Here is a 24,406-nt window from a genome sequence, read left to right as displayed (position 1 = left end):
AATCAGCTTACAGGAGGGAGAATGAAAATCCGGTTGAGGAGTGCCACAACAACAGCCTCTCGTTCATGTCAACAAAACCAAATAACCTATTATTGACTGCAGGAGGAAGAAGCTTAAGATTCATGAACTGGTCCTCATTAGGGAAGAGGGTCAGCAGCTTTAAATTCCATGGTGTCAACATATCCTTTGAGCATCACACAAGTGTCATCAGGAAGAATGCATGACAGCTCCTCTACATTGTTAGAAGATACAGCACCTCACCAAGGGCTTCAATAAATTTCTATGGATGCCACGTCAGTGTAGCTGTTACTGCTCAGGGCATTGGAATTCATTCCTAGGGCTGTCTGTAATAAGTTGATACATGCTTCCTGTGAGAGTGTGGGTTTCCTCTGGGTGCTCAGGTTTTCGCCCACATTCCAAAGACGTACCAGTTAGTAGATTAACTAGTCATTGTAAGTTGCCCTGTGATTAGGCTAGGGTTAAGAGGTGTGTTATGAGGCAGTGTGGCACATTAGGCTGGAAGGGCCTGTTCCACAGGGTATCTCTAAACAAGATGCACAGTGGAGAGCATCCTAACTGGCTGCAGCATGGAAAAACCAGTGCCTAGGAATGGAAAAGGCTACAGAAAGTGATGGCTACAGCCCAGTCCATCTCAGGCCAAGTCCTCCCTATCACCGATTATGCTTACATGGAGCAATCCCACAAGAAAGCAGCATCGATCGTCAAAGACGCCTACCATCTATGCTATGCCCTCTTAGCATTACTACCACCAGGTAGGAGGCGAGAAGCCCCAGGACTCACAACCCTAGGAACAATTACTATCCCACAACCATCAGGTTCCCGAACCAGTATGGATAACTTCACTCACCACTCACTGAACTGATTCTATCATCTACAGACTCCTTTTCAGGGACTTCTTACAACTCATATTCTCAGAATTAATTTATTGCACAGTTTGTTTTCCTTTGTACATTGCCATTTGTATTGTTTTCATAAAATTCTACTTGATTGTACTTTTCCCCGTAATTGCCTGTAAACAAATGAATCTCAATGTACGAGGGGTGATTGATAAGTTTGTGGCCTATGATAGAAAGCGTCAATTTTGGCAAACCTAGCACATTTATCTTTCAACATAGTCCCCTCCTACATTTACACACTTAGTCCAGCGGTCATGGAACATACGGATCTTGGACCTCCAGAAAGTGTCCACAGATGGGTGATTGATAAGTTCGTGGCCTAAGGTAGAAGGAGATGAGTTATACAGCTCTTGTTACATGCACATGCAGTTCAACTTTGAGTGATTATGCAGAAAGTTTGAAATTAATAGCTCATCTTCTTCTACCTCAGGCCACAAACTTATCAATCACCCCTATGAGCTGGATGATGGGATTGATGTCTTTGTTGAAAAGTTTGCAGACAGTATGAAGATAGCTGGAGAGGCAGATAGTTTCAAGGAAGCTGAAAAGCTCCAGAAGGACTTAGATTAGGAGAATGGGCAAAGAAATGGCAGATGGAATGCAGTGTTAGGAAGTGTATGGTTATGCATTTTTGTAGTCAAAATGAAAGAGTTGACCATTTTCTAAATGGAGAGAAGATACAAAAAACTGAGGTGCAAAGGGACTTGGGCCCCTTGCGCCAGATTCCCTAATGATTAATTTGCAGGTTGAGTTTGTGGTGTGGAAGGCAAATGCAATGTTAGCATTCATTTCAAGAGGGCTAGAATATATAAGCAAGGATGTAATGTTCAAACCGGTTTGGGTCCCTTATCTTAGAAAGGATGTGCTGAAACTGGAGAAAGTTTACAGAGAATTCACGAAAATGATTCCAGGATTGAATGGCTTGTCATATGAAAAGTACTGATGGCTCTAGGCCTGTATTCTGTAGAATTCGGAAGAGTGAGGTGTGACATTAAAGCCTATCGAATGGTGAAAGGCCTTGATAGAGTGGATGTGGAGATGTTTCCTAAGGATGGTAAGTCTAAGACCAGAGGACACAGCCTCAGAAAAAAGAGGCATTATTTTAGGATGGAGATGAGGAAGAATTTCTTTAAGCAACACACACAAAATGCTGGTGGAATACAGCAGGACGGGCGAAGGGGTCTTGACCCAAAATGTCAAATGTACTTCTCCCTATAGATGCTGCCTGGCCTACTGTGTTCCACCAGCATTTTGTGTGTGTTGCTTGAATTTCCAGCATCTGCAGATTTCCTCGTGTTTGCATTTTTAAAGAATTTCTTTAAAAAAAAAATGGTGAATCTGTGGAATTCTTTGCCACAGACAGGTGTACAGGTGAAGTCTTTATGGATATTTAAGGCTGAGGTTGATAGATTCTGGATTAGTCAGGGAAAGAAGGGATATGGGGAGAAGGCAGGAGACTGGGGCTGACAGGATAATAGGATAAGCCGTGATAAAATGGCAGAGCAGACTTGATGGGCCAAATGGCCGAATTCTGATCCTATATGGTCTTCTGGTCTTAGGGTTACATGCAGTTATCATCGGACAATTCCTGGCCAGCTTTTTATTTCTAGGTGACATTGGGGGAAAAATGTAAATTAGAATTGAGGTGGTTCCAAAAAGATGTCATATGATGAAAGCTCAGAAAATGTTAGTTGTTACAAGCTGAGTATTGCAAAACCAGGAATCTAGAGAAGTCTACAATATTTCAGATGACTACCAGCCAGTACGCCTGACCTATAGGCTAGCATTGCTGACTTGTAAAATTTTAACCATATTACTAGAGACTAGTGTTCACCCACACTCCAAAATTTACCTGGCAAATGTACCAGTGAACCAACCCAAATGAAACTTATTTGGCAAACAACTCTGATCATCTGTGGGGCTTTGGCTGGCCAAATACCAACTGGAATCATCCACAGATGGAGGTCTTAATAGTCTTGACCCCGGTAACAAGCACATGCACTGACTGGATTAATGGGATGTGTTAGTACAGGGAGAAGTGATTGGGCAAAAAATAATTCTATTAGGAAAGTAAATACTGTAGCTTGAGTCATTGAAAAAGTTCAAGTGCTACCATGTACATTCAAGTTTATTTTCTTCTGAATGTACAACCAAATGAAACTAAGTTCCTCTGGACCACAATGTACCCGCAATACACATCTCACACACAACACATAAAACAAAATATTGCTACAAATAGATTAATAATATACATTTCAAAATGGACGTGAAGTGTGCAGCACAGGTGAACAGTAAGCAGCAACAGCTTGCTATCGTCATGACAAGACCTCGGTGGTGGCAGGGTATTCATAGTCTCACAGCCTGAGGGAAGAAGATGTTATCCAGTCTGGCAGTTCTAGTCCTGCTGCTCCTGTACCTCCTTCCTGACAGTAGTGGGTCAGAGATTTTAGGGTGGCAGGGATCGTCAACAATGCTTCAGACCCTTCACATACATCATTCCTGGTAAATATCACAAACAGAGGGGAGGGAGAACAGTGATCCTCACAGCAAATTTTGCTACACTCCAAAGGGTCTTGTGGCTTCCATACTACACACTGATGCAGCCAGACAGGACAATGTTGATGGCACTCCTGCAGAAACTCTTTAGAATTAGGGTGGGGAGACTTGCATCACTCAATCTCCTCAATAAGTGTAAATGCTGCTGTGCCTTCTTGATCAATGAGGTGGTGTTATGGGTCCAAATTAGATCGCCTGTTATGTTCACAGCAAGGAGCCTTGTGCTTTCCTCTCTCTCCTTGGCAGAGCAATTAGTCTGCAGTGGAGAATGGTCGACCTGCACTTCCTGAAGTCCACGATAATTTCTATCATCTTGCCCAAGTTGAAATTTGGGTTGTTTATCATACACCATTTCACAAACCTCTCTACATCCTCTGTGTGTGCCGACTCACATTGACACGATGATTGTAAGTAGCTGCCTCCTTGGATATGCTCCAGTCCGTGCTTTCAAAGCAGTCCTGCAGCCCTGAGGTGGCACTTTCTGGCCAGTCCTGATCTCCCTGTGAACTGGTTTGACCATTTTATCTGTATACAGGGATTAGCAAAATTGATATGTGGTCAGAATATCCAAGGTGGGGGCAAGGAACCACCTTGTAGTCTCCACAAACGTTAGTATAGACCAGGTCTAATATATTCTCTCTTCTGGTTGTGAAGATGACATGCTGGTATAACTTTGCAGGATTGTTTTTAAATTGGCAAGATTGAAGTCACCAGCAACAATGAAGAAGCAACTGGAGTGAGTGGCTTGGAGTTACAGATGGCCCCTGAGAAATCCTGAAATGCTTCCCTGGCACTGGCACAGGTGGCGGGGGGGTGGGGGGGAGACTAACTGTGGTGAGCAGTGGGCTGTAACTACCCGTACATTCATACACTGGTTCTTATTGACGGAGACACATATACCTTTCTCAGTGAGTCTTACCATTGTTGCAGCATCTCAGTCCGCCCAAAAGGAGATTAGGCCTTCTAGCTGGTTGGTCGATTCCGGAGTGGTGTACTGGAGCCATGTTTCTGTCACGACGAGCATGCTGCAGTTCATCTCCCACTGGCTCAGATGTTGACGCTGGTAGTCCACCTTATTTACTAGTGATCAGATGTTAGTGAGTAGGATCATCGGGAGTGCGGGCCTGCAGGGATCTACTTTAAACCTCCATAGATTACCGCCACACTTACCATGCCTCTACACCCTCACTCACTGCGTGAGGGACCCACTGCACAGCACCGTCGTTACAGTTTGCTACCGAGATAGACTCACAGGTTTTTGAGGTCTTTTTTTGAACAGCAGTGTTTTTTGATCATAGAAAAAGAACAGGATGAGAAATTACACCATTGGAGTCAGAGAGGCTTCTGTGACTGTGCACACTGCCATCATGCAAAGTAACAAGAAAAAAACACTTTTGTTCTCCCTTTGCTGCTCTTTGTAAAGCTACATCTCAAGAAGGGCATACTATTCTTTACTCTATACAGATGGATACCCTCCAACCAGAAACATTGCACTGGAAGCGGTCTGGCCTCACAGCAGATAGAGCCCTTCAACCACTGCAGAGCAAATGTAATGGTTTTCAGAGGCTGCAAGGTCAGATGGGATCTATTGTAAAATACACTCTGCAAATGACAATTCCTCTGGGTTGAGCAACGACATATGTTAACTGTGCCAATGACTTTCAGTGTCAACAGGTTGGAAGCCTCTCCCCATAAAAACTCAGCATGCGTTGGCATTTTAACAAGAATTTGCAAAGCAATATCCATCTGTTCATCCGGTGTTTTCCTATGAAAACGTATTTAAAATCCACTAGGAGGAAGCAGGCGTACAACTGCCCTTCTTGACTCACCCCTTGAGCAGCCGAGTCTTGTGTTGAGTCACAAGTATTTGTTCAGTATTCGTGAGTAATGAAGGAACAAAATTCATTGATCACAGAATGCAAATTAAGCCCTTTTTCTTGTGTGCAGGTACAGTAGATCACAGGTCATGATGGGTCAAGGGTGAACTAATATACTTACAAAGCTACTGATGATCAGATCAAACTCAAATGGAGTCTGGATCCATGATCTCTCACTCTGTCTGGACACTGGTTTCCTTGGTAACATTATGCTTAGTCCATGCCAGATTAGTACATTACCCTTCTAATAAAACAGTCTTTAAGACACATTATGTCTAAGAATGCTCTTTATCTCTGGTGGCAATAATGAAAATAACCATTAGTTACATTGTTCTAGGCAGTGAGTCTAATTGTCCACAGATACAAGGGCTAAAAGTCACCATTTCCACTGGCAGGGAGGATAAAGGAATGAGGAATGCAATTGATAAACATTTTAACATTACATGTACATGAATACAACTTGATATGAACTTCCTGCTGTTGATTTTGTTACAGTATATCACCTTCCTTTCAGATTCTTTTTCAAATAAGTCTGTTTGCCAGTTACACTTGCAGCTACCTAAAGAACAGTATATTCTTACACCTGATTTCTCTAAACTGAATCTTCACAACCTAAACACAGTCAAAAATCAGCACTAAGACTCAATATATTCACTGTATGTGTGTTATATTTGTGCAATGTTAAGATGGCAATTGCCACATTCACCAGATACCGAATGACTTCCCTGCTATCCTCAGTCGTCTCCCTCTGGAGAAGACAGCTCCACAGGTTTGAAAGGACAGTGACAGGATTTAGAATCAGAAATAATGCAAGCAATGATGCTCTGTTACACTACAGTGGGTTTGAGTAACAAAACATTTTAAAAAAGGTTTTCGCTAGCAACAAAAGACTATCTGGATAAAAATCAGCACTGAAGCAACAGCATTGCATCACATATGGCAAAAAGCAAAGGAAACAACTCCTCCATACTGAATCTGAGACAACTGGTCACTAGATGTGAATGTTCTCATCATTACTAAGAACAGAAATTGCAGATCACTGAAGAGTGTATGTCATTACAACTTCACTCGGAAGCCAACAAGGAGAATACAGAAACATCTACTTTGTTCGAGTGAAGTTCATCGTCATTTTCAGAGAACAGAGCAATTGAAACATATATATATATAAACATAAGATTTTGATGTGAATAGGATGAAAAGAAATTTGCAACAGAGAACAGTAACTAGAATCAGCAGGGTAAGCACAACTCAGACTGCTGTTATTACCATGGTGATAGCCATCCTTGCAAAGCACAGGAGCAACAGTGTAAGGTGTGTGGAAAGCTTAACCAGCTTGTGAGTGTCAGTAATTTAGAACTTCATTGATATCCTGTTTGAGGACAGTGAGGCTCTGTCGGAATATTTATCACTGGGAATATTTCCAGCAGAAATGATGCTCAAATCCAAGTGAGACATTGAGACATGACTTTGTATTGTCAGGTGACATCAACACCCACTGAGGCAACTCCTCGACCCCACCAGTCTTAGAGAAAATCCTGCAAACCATTGTATCTGTTGTGAATATGGTGCTGAAGTGCTGATACTGATTAGAATTAAAGCTTCAGCAAAGTAAGACACTATTCTATCCATGTGTATGGTAGTGATGCTACCTCCAACAAAGGAAGCCGAAGCATATTGCACCCAAGATGCGAAATCTACATGAAATTTGTTATGAATATACAATTACACCTCAAATTACGTGCTACAGTGAATTATGTGGTTAAGCCCTGCAGTCACCAATGAAACACATTATAGACATTGAAAACTGAACAACTGTCAGGAAAATAAATAAGAAGACATCATTGAATGAAGAAAGTTTATGGACTACTAAGCACGTTGGGTACCTCCATGAATAGAACTTTCTTTTGTTTTCGCTTTGATTCTCTTTGCAAAGCTACATCTCAAGTAGGGCATACTATTCTTTACATTGTGGAAAAAGATAATGGCGGACCAGTAACATTGGGCTGGGAGCAGTCTGGCTTCCACAGCTGATAGACCCCTTAACTACTGTAGAGCAAATATAATTGTTTTCAGAGGCTAAAAGTTCAGATGGGACCTATTGTAAAACAGACTTTGTGCAAATGCATTTAATCTTGGTTCTGCAATAACCAATAAAGTGGCCACTGAGTGTATGTTCCAGTTCTGCTGCTGCAGCCCATCCACTTCAAGGTTTGAAGTGTTGTGCATTCAGAGATGCTCTTCTGCACACCACTGTTGAAACACATGGCTATCTGTTGCCTTCCTATCAGTTTAAACCAATCTGGCCATACTCCTTTAGCCTTACTCATCAATAAGGTGTTTTCACCCACAAAACTGCACATACTGGATGTTGTTTATTGAGGGTTTTTTACACCACTCTCTGTAAACTCTATAGACTGTTGTGCATGAAAATCCCAGGTGATCAGCAGTTTGAGATATTCAAACCACCCCATCCTGGCACTAACAATCATTCCACTGAAAGTCACATTACTTCCCCATTCTGATATCTGTTCTAAACAACAACTGAACATCTTCACAATGTCTGTTGATCTTATGCAATGATTTGCTGCCACATGATTGGCAGATTAGATATTTATATTAACAAAAGGTGGACAGGTGTACATAATTAAATGGCCACTGAGTACTGTGCCAATGACTTACAACTTCTACAAGTTGAAAGCGCTTCTCCGTAAAAAACTTAGCACGCTTTAAAATTTTAACAAGAACATGCAAAGCTTCAGTTCTTATTTACCTCCATCCCTAAATTCATCTTGAAATAAAAAGTTGGCCAGAGACATGCAATTGTGGTTAATGGACAATAGTGATTTTGTAGGTTGTTTTCTGCACCATTGACGATTAAATAAACTATTTGAATAAACAAATTCAACAAGCGTCAAGCAATCATGCTGCCAGCTTTGCAAGAACCATTCAAATAGCAGAATTTCTCAAAGATTTGCGGGTTAACACTGCTTGTATCTGCCAATGTAGATTTTCTGATGTCACCATTGTCAATATTACATTCATAAAGCTACTACCTCAAAGCTGGGTTGTACTGCAAACAGCAAGATGAATAAATCAACAATGGTGACTTCATGAGTTTTGTCCTACTTGCGTTTTGACACATTGCAAGACCATACCTTGGTGATCATGTGTCAGATGAGGAACATTGGAGATTTATTCAATGCCAAAAAAAGTCACATGTGATAGCTATGTACAAGATTCTTGAAAGTTATGAATAGGCATGAAATTACTGTGGTCATTCTGGTTCAAGAACATAGATTATACCAGATACTTAAATTTGCACAACCTATTCCTTCACATCTTTGAGAAACATTCACAAGAGTGTTGATAAATCCCAAAAGCAACAATTTTTAGCATCAAACACCTTTTGATCATTTATTTGCAAATAATTGTAAAATTATATAGTAGGAAGTTACGAATTAAGATATTTTGTAACTAATTTCTGCTACTGTTTCTGATAACTCTGGATGCTTGGCTTTGTAATTACCTAAACAGATCTGTACATAATGTGACAAATTGCATTTGAAAGGACTGCTCTTCAGCCCCAGTCTGCAGCTGCTGCAGGTGGGGTTAGTCGGCTGGGGGATTTCCTCAGCAGCTTGCTCCTAGGCCTGGAAAGTTGGCCACACATACCTTTCCAGGTCCTGGAAAGTTGATGTTATAAATAAAGGAGTCTCGGCCCAAAATGTCGTCAGCACTTCTCCCTATAGATGCTGCCTGGCCTGCTGTGTTCCACCAGCTTTTTGTGTGTGTTGTTCAGACAACATTTATATTGTGATTCACCTGATAGTCACAATGTGATGCAAGTAATTGTTCACAACATTAGAAGCCACCAGGAAAAGTAGGGTAGGAAAAGATGTAAAGGATCTGTGCAACAGAGATAATGCAAATGGACAAACTACTGGGAGATGCTCACCCAGATGGAAGATCATGTTGTATGGGGACATTGATGGAGTAGCTGTCATCTGAAGATTGAGGGATGAAGCCAATTACAGAGAAGAAATACTTACATATGCTTTAGGGGTGGCTCTAGAAGAGTCTAGAGAACGAGGATTTTCAGCTAAATGACTGCTCTAAACAGATTTGTGAATGAAATAAGCTATTTATCTTTTGCTTAAACTGCTGGCTGCTGCTTATTTTGTCTTATCCAGGAACCATTCTAGACTTGGAATTCAGGTGGACAGATTATGTTGGCAACAATGAGTCCTAAGAGCTGCACTGGGGTAGCTGCTTCATCAGCACTCCAACTGACACTGTGAGAGTGTGAGATAGATTCCGTGCATCGATAGTTTTCATAATTGAAGTCTCTTAAGAAATTACAAAATGTGAGGTATCATTTTTGGAGACGCACAGGAAAGCAAGTAGATCAAAGCATTTATGGCATAAGTGCAGGAACTACGGACATAAGCTTCATGAAAAGTGACCAGGGTGCTTTTGAAAATGTAGCACATTTTATTCCAGAGTAATTAGTTCAAAAAAAGATCGAAGTAGATAAGGCAAATTGGCAGTACATGGGCAGAAACAAAATGATATATATTGGAGTAGCCAACAGTTAGAAATTCAAGATTTGAAGATTGATATCTGCTCCCATAAATGGAGTTGGGATATTAGGCAGCAGTTTACTGCAACATACTAGCAGACTGGTTCTTTAAGAATTATAATATAGGAAAGAATTACAAGATAGGAATGATATTGAATTTGGTAAATTTGGTTTTATTATTATCACTTGGAATGAAGTATAGTTTAAAAAACCTTGTTTTACAAAACATGCATATGGATAATTTCATCACAGAAGTGTGTTACAGGGAAAACAATTACAGAACACAGAATAAAGTGTTACCGTTACAAAGAAAGTATAGTCAGACTATAATGGTCAGATTGTGAGGTCAAGAGTCCACCTTATTGTATGTTCAATAGTCTTTATCAGCAGGATAGAAGTTGCCTTTACGCCTAGTGCTATGAGCTTTTAGGTTTCCCTCCTGCCCAGTGGGAGGGAGGAAACATATCACAGAAACATAGAAATCCACAGCACTTTACAGGCCCTTTGGCCCTCAATGTTGTGCCGACAATGCAACCTACTCTAGCAGTTGCCTAGAATTTCCCTATCGTATAGCCCTCTATTTTTCTGAGCTCCATGTACCTATCTAAGTCTCTTAAAAGATCCTATTTTATTTTATTATATGAAAACAGAGGATACATGAGGTGGACAGAGTTTTGATTATTTTGGCTGCATTATCGAGGCAGCATATAGTGTAGACAGAGTCTATGAAGGAAGGATTTGTAGAAAACTGAATCCACGCTGTACTGAACTATGTATAAACTTTGGACAGAGTAGTTGCCATAGCAATCTGTGAAGCTTCCAGATCTTTATTTATTATCAGCAAAGTACCCAGTTAAAATTGTGGTTCTTAATTTGGAGAAGTAGAATGCAATGGGCAACTAAAGGAATGCGTCACATAACCAACTGAGAGACAGACCATCCTTTGTGTAAATTTACGATGTGGTTTCAGTAACAGCAATGACTAATACTGGGCATATTGAGGCTGTAAAGAACCTTTGAGCTTCTGAGTTGGGCAAGTTTCCATGAACGGTCATTATCAAAGGGATACTCTACTCTGAGGTTTCATGTCCAGTACTGATATGCATTGAACTTTAGGAAATATTTATAGGGAAGGTAGTTTAAGATCCTTTCCATGGTTCAGAACCCTACTGAGAGCCCAAGGACTAGGACAATTTTGATGCCTCTGCTGGGATGATGGAGCAAGGCAATGGCAACTTTACTGAATTAGGGAAATGATTATGAAGTGGATGGAGTTCAATTGTTTTGGAATAACCATCAGGGAAAAAGCCTACAAAGTAGTTTATGATATAAATAACAGCAAGTTCATCCACAGTGAAGATTTCCCCAGGAGAGCACTTTAACTGAGACAAGACTGGATATATCAGCCTGGGAGTGTAAGACAAACATGTCTTATAAACTAAGTACTGTTACTGATCAGAGATTAGGAAATGGGAAGTATAGAGGCTTCAAGGGTTTTGGATTATGCACATCTTTGAATGTATCTTTGAGTGTATCAGCATTAATATCCACTTTTAGTACTGCATTATTGTTCAGCAATATTAAACTCGAAATATCTCCCTGAAGTGTTCACAGTTGTGTTTTAAGGACCCAAATTGTTTGGTTCTTGAGAGAAAGTCATGTTATGTTTTTGAAACAGTTTAAATTGTGTGAATGCTCTGAGCTTTAAGTGTTTCATGAGGTTTTGATACTCTTGATTTACACAGGACTGGTGAGAGATAAGGGGAGAGAGTGAGAGCAAGAGAGGACGTAGATGAGATGAGTGCTGAAAGTGAGGACAAGCGTGAGAGCAAAAAGGGGGTTAGAAAACTAATTTGATTTAATCGTACTCTCTGTCAAAGCTAACATTAACCAGAGAATATGATGTGAGTAAAGAATAATAAAGTTGCAGTATGTCTTATATTTTAAGAGGTAGTGTATTTTTATGAAGCTTAATGTGAGAGCTGTGCAAGGCTGTGGTTGTGTAAGGTTGCAATTGCTCCTGAAGGAAAATGAAAATCAAGTCTGGGTTTAACAACTTGCCTGTTTTAAGCATTGCTCTTGTTGCTTTTATTTTGCTGTTGTTTAAAACAAAAAGATTGTGCTTTAATTAGTAACATTTGTCATCTGCATTAATATCTGATGAAAAAGGATCCAAATTCCAAAAAGGCCATGTGCAATTCCCGTTAACACTGTGAGTCATGTTGGCATCTCTAACTCTAGTGACGTGATTCTCACACATTAAAAACTGGGAAATACTGAATAACTTGATTTGACATGATTTTGTTGATCTCACTAAGTCTGACAAGGGAAAAGGTTAGGCAAAGCTAAGGAAGTTAGAAAGAATTAATAGTTTCCTACAGTACCAAATTAATCCCTTGGACTACCAAGAACTGCCACAATATATTCAGCTTGTTTTATTAACAACATAGGCAGGAAGAAAGATGAATTCCCGCAAAGAGCTTTAGGGAGTTGGGTAGAAAGTTAAGAACAGGACATCTAACGTTGATCAGTGTGTAGGTTGGATTTGTACTAAAGGACAGGATACACCTAAACTAAAGATGCACAAATATCCTCACCTGGATGTTTTCCAAGTTCTACTTAGGAGGCTTTAAATAAGTGTGGTGGGGTAGGTCGGCAAGTGGAGAGGTTGAGGGGAAGTATGAAACAAAGGACAGGTAGGACTACCTTCATAAACACAGTGGGGCCAATGAGCAGAAGTGTATTTATTTCATTGCAATGAGTATTACAAGTAAGGCAGGCAAACTTGTATGGACTTCAGTAAAGCAGTCAACAAGCTCTTCATTAAAGGTTGAGCCACAAGATTAAGTCACATGGGATCCACAGTGACATGAATGATTGGATCCTTCTGACAGAAGGTGGCGGTGGTAGTGGTATTGCAGGTCTCTGACCCATGGAGATGTACAAGGATCATTGCAGGGGCATCTGTTGCTTATGATAGATACAAGTAATCCTGTTTGAAATGTAGGTGCGCCGGTTGGTAAATTTGCAAGCAAGACAAAAATTGGTGGAGCTGTGGAGAGTGAGGAAGATTATTAAAGGAGACAGCGAAGATAACCACTTGGAAATTTGGAACATAGAGGCACTTACACGAACTTCCACAGTCACCAATGATATCTATCCGTCTCTGAGGTTGATGTGAGAACATCCTTCAGAAGGGTAAACCTACGGAAAGCATCTGGCCCAGATAGCGTTCCTGGCGGAGTCCTGAAGGCCTGTGCTAATCAACTGACTGGAGTGTTCACTAACATCTTTAATCTCTTACTTCAGCAGTCACTTAGCTTCTATGTGACTGAAAAACATGGTAACCCTTCATGATTATCGTCTAGTAGTTCTTACATCCATTGTGGTGAAGTGCTTTGAGAGGCTGCACACGAAACATATCAACTCTTGCCGGAGGAGTGCCTTGGATCTGTACTAATTTACTTACCATCACAACAAGTTAACATCAGATGCCATTTCATTGGCTTTTCACAGCCCTGGAACAACTGGACAGTGAAGATGCATTCATCAGGATGCTCTTCACTGACCACAGTTCAGTGTTCCACACTAATATTCCCTCAGATCTATTCTCTAATGTCCAAGACCTAGGCCAGGATAATCCATTGTGCAGTTGGATCCTCAATTTCTTCACTTGCAGACCCCAGTTAATTCAGATTGGAAAAATAACTCATCCACAATCACCATCTGCAATGGTCCACCACAACACTGTGTGCTTAGAACCTTGCTCTACCTGCTTTATACTTCTGACTTTGAAGATAAGCACAACTCCAATGCCATATTTTAAATTGTAGATAACACCATGTTTGTTGGCTGAATCAAAGGTAACATTGAATAGGAGGGAGATTAAAAACCGGACCGAACGGTGCCAGAACAACAACCTCTCACTCAACATGAACTAAAGCAAAGAGCTGATTACAGGAGGAGGGAGGAGGGACCCAGTGGTCCGTGAGCCAGACTTCATCTGCTTATTCCTCAGCATTATCATTTCAGATGATCTGTCCTGGGTCCAGCACACAAGTGCAATTATAAAAAAGGCATGGCAGCATCTCTACATTCTTTGAAGCTTGCACACATTCAGCACATCTAAAACCGATTTTTATAAAACTTCTACAGATGCGCAGTGGACAGTATGGAAAAGCCTACAAAAAGTATTGGATACAACCTAGTACATGACATACAAATTCCTTTCCACCATTAAGCATATCTACAAGGAGCGCTGGCACACAAAAGCAGCTTCCCATCATCAAGAACTCCCACTATCCAGGCCGTGCTCTTTTCTCCATTGGGAAGGAGATACAGGAGCATTAAGTCCCACACCTCCAGGTTCCGGAACAGTTATAACTACAGTTATAACAGTTATAACTACAGTTATAACAGTTATAACTACAGTTATAACAGTTATAATCATCAGTCTCCTGAACAAGAGTAGATAACTTCACTTGCCTCAGCGTCGATTTGATTCCACAACCTATGGAATCACTTTTAAGGACTCTACAATTCATGTTCTCATTATTATTTATTACTTACTTATCATTAGTTGTTTTTCTGTTTTGTATTTGCAGTTTGTTGTCTTTTGCACATTGGTTGTTGTCCATCTTTGTATGTAGTAGTCTTTCTCTCTATCCACTGTGAATCCTCACAAGATAATGAATCTCGGTGCTATATGGTGACATTACACTGTATGTATTTTGAAATTAAATTTACTTTGAACTTTAAAACTATACAGAATCGGGTTTATTATCACTGGCACTTGTCGTGAAATTTGCTAACTTAGCAGCAGCAGTTCAATGCAATACATAATATAGAAGAAAAAATAATAAGTAAATAAATTACAGTGTACGTATATTGAATAGATTAAAATCATGCAAAAAACAAAAATAATATATATTAAAAAGTGAGGTAGTGTCCAAAGATTCAATGTCCATTTAGGAATCGGATGGTGGAGGGGAAGAAGCTGTTCCTGAATCACTGAGTGTGTGTCTTCAGGCTTCTGTATCTCCTACCTGATGGTAACAGTGAGAAAAGGGCATGAACCTGGGTGCTGGAGATCATTAATAATGAAAGCTGCCTTTCTGAGAAACTGCTCCTTGAAGACGTGTTGGGTACTTTGTAGGCTAGTACCCAGGATGGAGCCAAATAAATTTATGACCTCTACAGCTTCTTTCGGTCCTGTGCAGTAGCCTGCTCCCCCCATACCAGACAGTGATGCACCCTATCAGAATGCCCTCTCATCACCATCTGAGATTGTACAACAATGGTTGTATCATCAGCAGATTTATAGATGGTATTTGAGCTATGCCTAGCCACACAACCATGGGTACAGACAGAGTAGAGCAGTGGGCTAAGTACACACCCCGAGGTGCACCAGTGTTGATTGTCAGCGAGGAGGAGATGTTGTCACCAATCCACACAGACTGTGGTCTTCCGGTTAGGAAGTCGAGGATCCAATTGCAGACGGATGTACAGAGGCCCAGGTTCTGTAACTTCTCAATCAGGATTGTGGGAATGATGGTATTAAATGCTAAGCTACAGTCGCTGAACAGCATCCTGACATAAGTGTTTATATTGTCCAGTTGGTCTAAAGCCACGTGAAGACAATAGAGAATAAACAATAGACAACTGGTGCAGGAGTAGGCCATTTGGCCCTTCAAGCCAGCACCGCCATTCAATGGCTGATCATCCACAATCAGTATCCCGTTCCTTCCTTCTCCCCATATCCCTTCACTATCTTTAAGAGCTCTATCTAACTCTTTCTTGAAAGCATCCAGAGAATTGGCCTCCACTGCCTTCTGAGGCAGAGCATTTCATAGATCCACAACTCTCTGGGTGAAATAGTTTTTCCTGAACTCCGTTCTAAAAGGCCTACCCCTTATTCTTAAACTGTGGCCTCTGGTTCTGGACTCCCCCAACATGAGGAACATGTTTCCTGCCTCTAGCATGTCCAATCCCTTAATAATCTTATATGTTTCAATCAGATCCCCTCTTATCCTTCTAAATTCCAGTGTACACAAGCCGCTCCAATCTTTCAACATATGACAGTCCCGCCATCCCAGGAATTAACCTCCTGAACCTACGCTGCACTCCCTCAATAGCAAGAATGTCCTTCCTCAAATTTGGAGACCAAAACTGAACATAATATTCCAGGTGTGGTCTCATTGAGATTGCATCTGCTGTTGACCTATTGTGGTGATAGGCAAATTGCAATGGGTCCAGGTCCTTGCTGAGGCAGGAGTTCAGTCTAGTCATGACCAACCTCTCAAAGCATTTCATCACTGTCGATGTGAGTGCTACTGGGCAATAGTCATTAAGGCAGCTGACATTATTCCTCTAAAGCACTGGTGTAATTGGTGCCTATTTGAAGCAAGTGGGAACTTCTGCCCGTAGCAGTGAGAGGTTGAAAATGTCCTTGAATACTCCTGCCAGTTGGTTAGCACAGGTTTTCAGAGCCTTACCAGGTACTCCATTGGGATCTTCCACCTTGTGAGGGTTCACCCTCTTTAAAGACAGCCTAATATTGGCCTCTGAGACAGAGATCACAGTGTCATCAGGGCAACAGGGATCTTCACAGCTGTAGTTGTTTTCTCCCTTTTAAAGAAGGCATAGAAGGCATTGAGTTCATCTGGTAGTGAAGCATCACTGCCATTCATGCTGTTGTGTTTCGCTTTGTAGGAAGTAATGTCTTGAAAACCCTGCCAGAGTTGGCGTACATCTGATGTCGCCTCCAAACTCATTTGAAATTGTCCCATTACCCTTGAAACAGCCCTCTGCAAATCATACCTGGTTTTTTGATACAGGCCTGGGTCGCCAGACTTGAATGCGACAAATTTAGCCTTCAGCAGATGATGTACCTCCTGGTTCATCCACGGCTTTTGGTTTGGGAATGTATAGTAAGTCTTTGTAGGCACACACTCATCACATGGGTTTTAATGAAGTCAGTAACAACTGCAGCATACTCATCCAGGTTCAAAGATGAATCCCCGTCCACAGGGATTCAAAGCCGATTCCAATCCACAGATTCAAAGCAGACCTGTAGGCGCTCCTGTGCTTCCCTTGTCCATACCTTCTTGGTCCTCACTACTGGTGCTGCAGTCTTCAGTCTCTGCCTATACTCAGGGAGTAGAAGTACAGCAGCTGATCAGACTTCCTGAAGTAGGACAACACGGTAGGCATTCTTGCTGGTGGTGTATCAATGTGTTGTTTCCTCTGGTATTGCAAGTGATCTGTTGATGGTAATTGCTTAGTGATCTTTTTCAACCTGGCCTGGTTAAGATCCCCCAAAATAATGGTGAAGGCGTTGGTCTGCATTGTTTTGTGCATGTTGATCCTATTGTTCAGATCATCTAAAGCCTGACTGACATTGGCCTGAGGTGGAATGTATACTGCTACCAAGATGATCCTGGAAATCTCCTGTGGTAGGTAAAAATGACAGCACTTCACTGCTAGATATTCCAGGTCTGGTGAGCAGATTTGGGACAGCACTGATATAATTGTGCACCAAGAAGAGTTGATCATGAGGCATACTCCTCCACCTCTGCTTTTGAGAGACTCTGTAGGTCTATCCTGATGGTGTATAATAAACCCATTGATCTGAATTGCTGTAGCCAATATGGAAGGGGTTAACCAGGATTCCACGAAACGAAGGACACACACGGTCCTAATGTTCCTCTGATTCAGCACCCTGGTTCTGAGATCATCAATTTTATTCACCAGAGACTGCACTTTGCCAGCAAGATGGTCAGTATAGGAGTTTAAAAACCCCGTTTCCTTAAACGCACTTGTATCCCTGGCCTTCAGCCACGTTTCCTGCGTGGAATTCTACAAGGACGAGCCCATCTCCAATCAACATTGCTTCTGTCAGCTTTAAGCAGCGATAATTTACTTAAATGCATTAAGACATCTTTGCTGACTGTACTGACCTCGGAAACAGTTGTGCTTTTTAGTGGTATCAGGCTGAAATTAGAATATTTAATCATATCCATACAGTAGAAGGCACAAACTCTTAGGAGCACTCCTGTATAGAATGATCTAAGTCCACAGTGCCCGAAAAGTGACAGCACAAGCAAAGGTGGTGCATGGAATACTTACCTTCATTGCTCAGGGTACTGAGTGTAAAACTTGAGAAGTCACACTGCAATTGTATAAAGCGTTGGTTAAGCCGTATTTGGAGTATCATGGATCACCACAGGAAGGATGGGGATTGAAAGATTCAAAGTATATATGCAATATATGACCCTGAGATTCATCTTTCCACAGACAGCCATGAAACAAAGAAAAACATCAAGTGCCCAATGCACAAAAAAAAAATGTACAGAGCAAAAAATGAGCGAAAAGCATTGAATATAAAACGGCAAACCACAAAGTCATCAAAACAGTCCAGGAATGTTGAGTTTACATAGACAAATAGATACTTAATGATTCCAAAGGAAATTCCAGTGCCATAGTAGCAGCACAAGTTCACAGATATAAATATCAGAAAAGAAGTAAGAGAAAAAAAAGGTTACCACAAACAGTCTAACAGGAGAGGGTCATCACTTCCCCGGCTATAGGCAGCCTGTTAGCATCAACCATTTAATGCCATTGCCCCAGCACATCACCATGTAGAAGACTGGTCTGATGACAAAAGACTGGTAGAACATGTGAAGGAGAGGCCTGCATAGTCCAAGGGATCTCAGTCTCCTCAGGAAGTAGAGGTGACTCTGGCCCTTCTTGTACACAGCCTCTGTGTTGGTGCTCCACTCAAGTCTGACATCCAGGTGCACCCCCAAGTACCTGTAGGTCTCACCACATCCACGTCCTTACCATCAATAGTAACAGTTCAGTTCAGTTTAGCACTGACTTTGCATGGTATGCAGAAGAGGTTTACCAGGACATTACATAGATCAGGAGGATTTATCTATAAGAAGAGGTTTGACAAATGTTGATTATTTTCTTTGGCCCATCAAAGGTGAGAATTTGATAATTACATAAAATGACAAGAGGCATAGATTGAGTCAGAATCTTTTTCCCGGGGTCATCATATCAAATACAAGATGGCATATCTTTATGTTGAGAAGAGGAAAAGGAGATTTTTGGGGCAGGTGCTTTTGTTAAAACTCTTCCTTGATCATGAGAGGGTAGATGCCTGGAACTGCAGTGCCAGTGGAGGTGGTGAGACCAGAAATGACAGCAATGTTTAAAACCCATCTAAATACACAGATGAACAGGCAGGAAGTGGAGAGATATACAAACGTTTGTAGATTATGTGTGGACAGATGTGCTCTTTAAATTGGCACCATGTTTGGTAAAAACATCACAGTCCAAAGGGCCTATTCATGTACTCTACCGGCTATGTCTACACCCCACAAAAGCAGATAGCATGAACGGTTTACGAATGCAAGAGGATCAGTTTTAAAAATCTACGAACATACCTAGAGACAGCAAATGATACAATATGTTGACAATCTGAATCTATGATTTTGACATGTAAATTTCTATGATTGCAAATATTCTTTAGAGCATTGAAATGTAAAGGATGTGACCTAGATAAGGCTAGTTTGGTCAAGGGTTAATTGTGAGAGCTCAATCAAGATATGTTGTTCACGATGTACAAGGCCCGGGGTACAACATCAGCACTGAATATCAGTTATGAATAAGTTGACAGGGGTTTTGCCAGAAAGATTGAGGGAAAATATTAACTTTGTAGCATAATAATGCTATCAGGGAGGAATCATATGGAATTTTGTGCCAATATTAAGATGCCAAGTAAAAATACACATTGTAAAACTTATCCAAATTAGGAGTCACTTCATACAGAAGTAGTAAATCTGACATCAGTTTAATGGTGAGGATGAAGTAACATAATACTTCCCTTGGGCTGGGAAAAGTGGCATTAAACTCAATAGTTGTAAAAGACCATTTGCAAGCAATAATGGGAAATACAATGAAGCAAAGTTAGAGGGTTACGCAGTGACTATGTCAATCATAGACAGTACATGCTGGCAATCCTATTAATTGATATTTTGTTTTGGTAATTACCCAGGAGATGCTGAAGAACTACATAAAAATCTAATAAAGCAGCCTTTCTACATAGATAAAGTTCATGTAATCAGCTTGTTTTTAGAGATATTGTGACAAGCCAGAACAATCCTGTATGCCCAGTTTATCTTTTTAATGAACTATTCTCTCTTAACAGTTAGAAAGTGATTGCAGAGACACTGACCTATACCATTCTAGCCTGGGAATCTAGCTATTTTGACACATGATAACCATAGCGGCAAACAGACAGTTTCATCTGATGTGGAGCATTTGAAATGACCATCCCAAAAGAATGTGTATGATGGTATTGTATGATTCAAAACAATTTCACATGGAATTCATTAGCCTTGAAATAATTCAGAGCACTGTTGGCAAATCAAAAGTAAATGATCTTAAGGCTTAAGACTAAACTAAGTAATCCCAGTTAACACAACACATCATATTTCAACCTCACTAAACACCATCCATCTTCCAAGCAAAAGTCTCTCTTCTATAAGGAAAGTTTGCAACAAAGTAAAATTTAGGCTGAGGAAATCAGACTTTAGTTAACATGGTTGCATATTAACTTGTTAATGCAATGGCACATTACTAAATTTCCTTTCCAGGCACACTGCCTTTCAGTTTAAAGGTCAGTAGTTCAAAGCATGCCCAGTATTTCAGGCGGCAATAAAGAAAGCAGCTACAGTTTACAATATGTTCAGGAAAAATTTTATAGAACTAATCACCGTTTACGATCCCAGGCCCAGTCTGACCCCTGGTGCCCAGCTCATTAGTGCTCAATCCCCATCTGGTACCTGGGTCTCTGCTATCTGCTCCCAAGCCCAATCTCTTCCTTGAATTTCTAGTCAGACCAAATGCCAGGTGGACAATCTGTGAACTCACATACTACCTCAGATTAGCAGAACTCCACAAGGTTACAATGTGGAACAAGATTCTCAAATCCTCAGAAACCGGAGTGATCACATCCCTGGCCATTCCACTCATGGAGTCAGGGCTAGCCTAAGGATTGTCATCTATCATTTTCCTCCCACACCTTCTATTTGGAGTATGAAATATTGCATCCTCTATTAAAATCACATAGGAACCATTTTTCCTCATAGATACATAAAATCTCATATCCTACATGACTGTTAACAAGAGAGAGAAAGATAGTTAATGTTTCAAATGAATCATCTTTCAACAGAACATGATTAAATAAATTTTATAACCTGGAATGTTAACACTCTTTGCTGTAATAAATCCAGCAAGTGCATTAATCTAAGGAAAGAGAACAAACCTTGCTTGATATGTAGCCTTTTAAAGATTTTGAAAGCTCTTAGCTGAGAGTTCAATGTAGGAGAGGGTGAGAAGACCGAGAAGGGGAATTCCAGCATCTCAGTGCCCACCTTACTACTGCTCAGTGAAACTCCATTGTAAATGTGGACAAGTATTTCTTGATTTTCTTTTCACATTTGGATACCATATGGAAAGGCAAGTTTAGTTTACATCACTACCTGAAATGCTGCTAGTTCCACCTCTGTCACTAGACACACTGTGCTATTGGGGGCCAGGACAAAGCCTGAGCGGAAGCACAGCCCATGGCAGCTTGAAATGCTGGCTTCTTGCTGGCAATTTTAAATTAGTGATACAGAGAGAGGTCAAAGCAACTATGGAGAAGAGGTCTTCAGCAACTTAACCACTTTTGTTGGCTTCCTACATCATTTTCTAGACTGCAGATAATTCCTTTAATTGCAATAGGATGGTTTTGACTGATTTCAATATTCTCCACTTGCTTTGCTCTGGTATGAATGGGAGTTATAATTGTCCTTATACACTAAGGTACTGAGAGCAGAACTACTGTTGAAGGAAGAATGAATGAGCTTTTCATTCACATATCTTTCAGAACCTCAAAATACCCCAAAATCACTTCACAGCCTATTATGTTGAAGGGATTGTCTGACAGCAGTCACATTTGTATGATAACGCTGACGTGATCAGAGCTTTCCTGTGCTTCTACCGCTTACTTCACATACCTCTGTTATAGTAAAACTGGAAGGAAAGTTGAAATTAACAGTGGTCAATAATCTTGCATACTGTTCATACAGATTGATGAATGCATTGAGGTAATACAGAGAACAGTAACAGAGTGCAGGATAGTGTCATAGTGAGAGAAAAAGCAATGCAGACAGACAATGAGGTGCAAGGTCTTAACAAGGGAGATGATTGTGATGTCAAGAGTTTGTCTTAACATACTAGGGATAGAACCTGGTGGTGGTATGTCTGGGTGGGTCGAGCCTTTGATTTTGCTGGCTGCTTTACTGAGGCAGTGAGAAGTGTAGACAGAAACACGATGGGGAGGTAGAGCAGAGGGGGAGGTTGCTTTCTGTGGCGTGCTGAGCTGCGCCCACAACTTTCTACAGTTTCTTGCAGACGCAGGCAGAGCTGCTACCTTACTGATCTAGTCTCCCTCCACACACTTATCCATGCTACAGCCTTCCATACACCTCATCCCTCACCTCCATTCAGCCCCAAACAGTCCTTCCAGGTGAGGTAACATTCACCTGCTAATCTGCTGGGTTCTTCTATTGTGTTTGGTGCTCCTGATGTAGCCTCCTCTACATTGGTAAGACCCGTTGTAAATTGGGGGACTGCTTTGTCGTGCAACTCTGCTCCGTCCGCCAACAGTGGGAGTTCCCGGTGGCCAGGCCTTTTAATTCTGATCCCCATTCCTGTTTCGATGCGGTGGTCCATGGTCTCCTCTTGTGCCAAGATGATGCTAGCCTTTATATTCCACCTGGTACCCTCCAACTGGACTGTATGAATATCGATTTCTCCTTCCAGTGAACAAAATTCATCTCTATTCCCCACTCTGACCTTTTATTTCTTCTCACCTGCCAATTGTTTACCCTGGGTCCCCTCCCCTTTACTTTTCTCCTATGGTCCACTCTCCACTCCTATCAGATCCCTTCTTCTCCAGTCCTTGACCTTTCCCACCCACCTGGCTTCACCTATCACCTTCCAGTGAGCCTCTTGTCCCTCCGACTAACATTCAATTCATGTATCTCCCCCACCCCTTCCCTCTCAGTCCTGATGAAGGGTCTTGGCCTGAAATGTCTGTTTACTCTTTTCCACAGATGCTGCCTGACCTGCTGAGTTCTTCCAGCATTTTATGTTTGTTGTTTTGGATTTCCAGCATTTGCAGATTTTCTCATGTGTATAATGAATCTGGATAGAATTATTTCTAAAATGCTTCGGAATAAAATTGGTGAGGGACAAAGGAGACATACTAAATTTCTTTAACCTCCTAAGGAATTAGAGGTGTCTGTAAGGTTTCTTAACTATGGTATCAACATGATTGAACCAGGACAGACAATTGGTGATGTTCATTCCTGGTGAACGTGGAGCTCTCAAACCTCTGATCCTCAGCATCACTAATGGGTGGGGGCACCTCACCCCCCAACACCTTCCTGAAGTCAATGACATGATCTTTTGTTTTGATAACATTGAGAAAAAGGTTGTTGTCATTGCACTATCATTCCCATACCTGTTGTCCAACTCATCGCTCGGTGAGATGCGGCTCCTTATGGTAGTACATTTGCAAACTTGTAGATGGAGTTGGAGCCCAATCTGGCCATGGAGTCACAATTACACAGGGAGTAGAGCAGGGGCTTGGGTGCAGCCTTACAGGGTACTTGTTTTGAGGATAATTGTGGCAGAAGTGTTGGAATTTAGAACGTGTATCTTAGCCTATCAGCAAAATATTGCTGCTGTGTATCAACTGATTAAGCTCAGATTTGAAAAATATTGCAATGAAACAACACTGAAAAACATTCAGCTTCAGGAAAGAAGGAAATCAAAAGCACTGTCCATCAATTTGAAAGAAATTAATTGAATGCAATACCTCACTCAAATTTTCATCCAGAGTTGTATTGCAGCCAGAACAACACTAAACCGTTCTTTTTCTTCAGTTCAAAATTGCTCACTGGAGAAGCAGATTGCATTGGGCTTGCCTGCACTTTCACATTGCTTAAATGACAGCAGTATGCATGCTTGCTTGACTTCACAAGTGACAGGTTAAGTTACCTAAAACATTACTTCTAATGTGCAACATCCATGACACACTCATCATTTACAATTGTTAACCTAACTCCAGATGAGTGTTCCACTGACCATAAATTGAGCAGTTGCAATGTTTAAAAATAATTTTGAACACCTCAGAGTTTTGTTAAAAGCCTGGTGTCTAAGCAATCACTTTAAAAAGACAGAGCAGTATCAAGAGCTAAATCCATTTCACAAAAAAGATTTGCCCTACCGTTTTGCTGTACTATGTAATCAATAAAATATAGGCATGTGACTTGCCTTTCCCTCAATATTTTGGAAACCGATGACAGCGAACCAATTTGTTATGTCAGAATGTTCACACTTCTTTTATATATACAGAT

The 24,406-nt window shown here is 41.0% G+C and overlaps 1 protein-coding gene across 5 annotated transcripts in view; it reads right to left on the bottom strand.

Moving 5' to 3' along the window:
* Window positions 1-24,406, bottom strand: part of tll1 (tolloid-like 1) — a 393,309-nt gene that overhangs the window by 154,507 nt on the left and 214,396 nt on the right. The gene's annotated exons all lie outside the window — the stretch shown is intronic.

Source organism: Hypanus sabinus, chromosome 3 (genome assembly GCF_030144855.1).
Source record: "Hypanus sabinus isolate sHypSab1 chromosome 3, sHypSab1.hap1, whole genome shotgun sequence".
Classification (NCBI taxonomy): Eukaryota; Metazoa; Chordata; class Chondrichthyes; order Myliobatiformes; family Dasyatidae; genus Hypanus; species Hypanus sabinus.
Note: the sequence above shows the minus strand (reverse complement) of the source record. Positions and strands in the feature narration are given on the sequence as shown.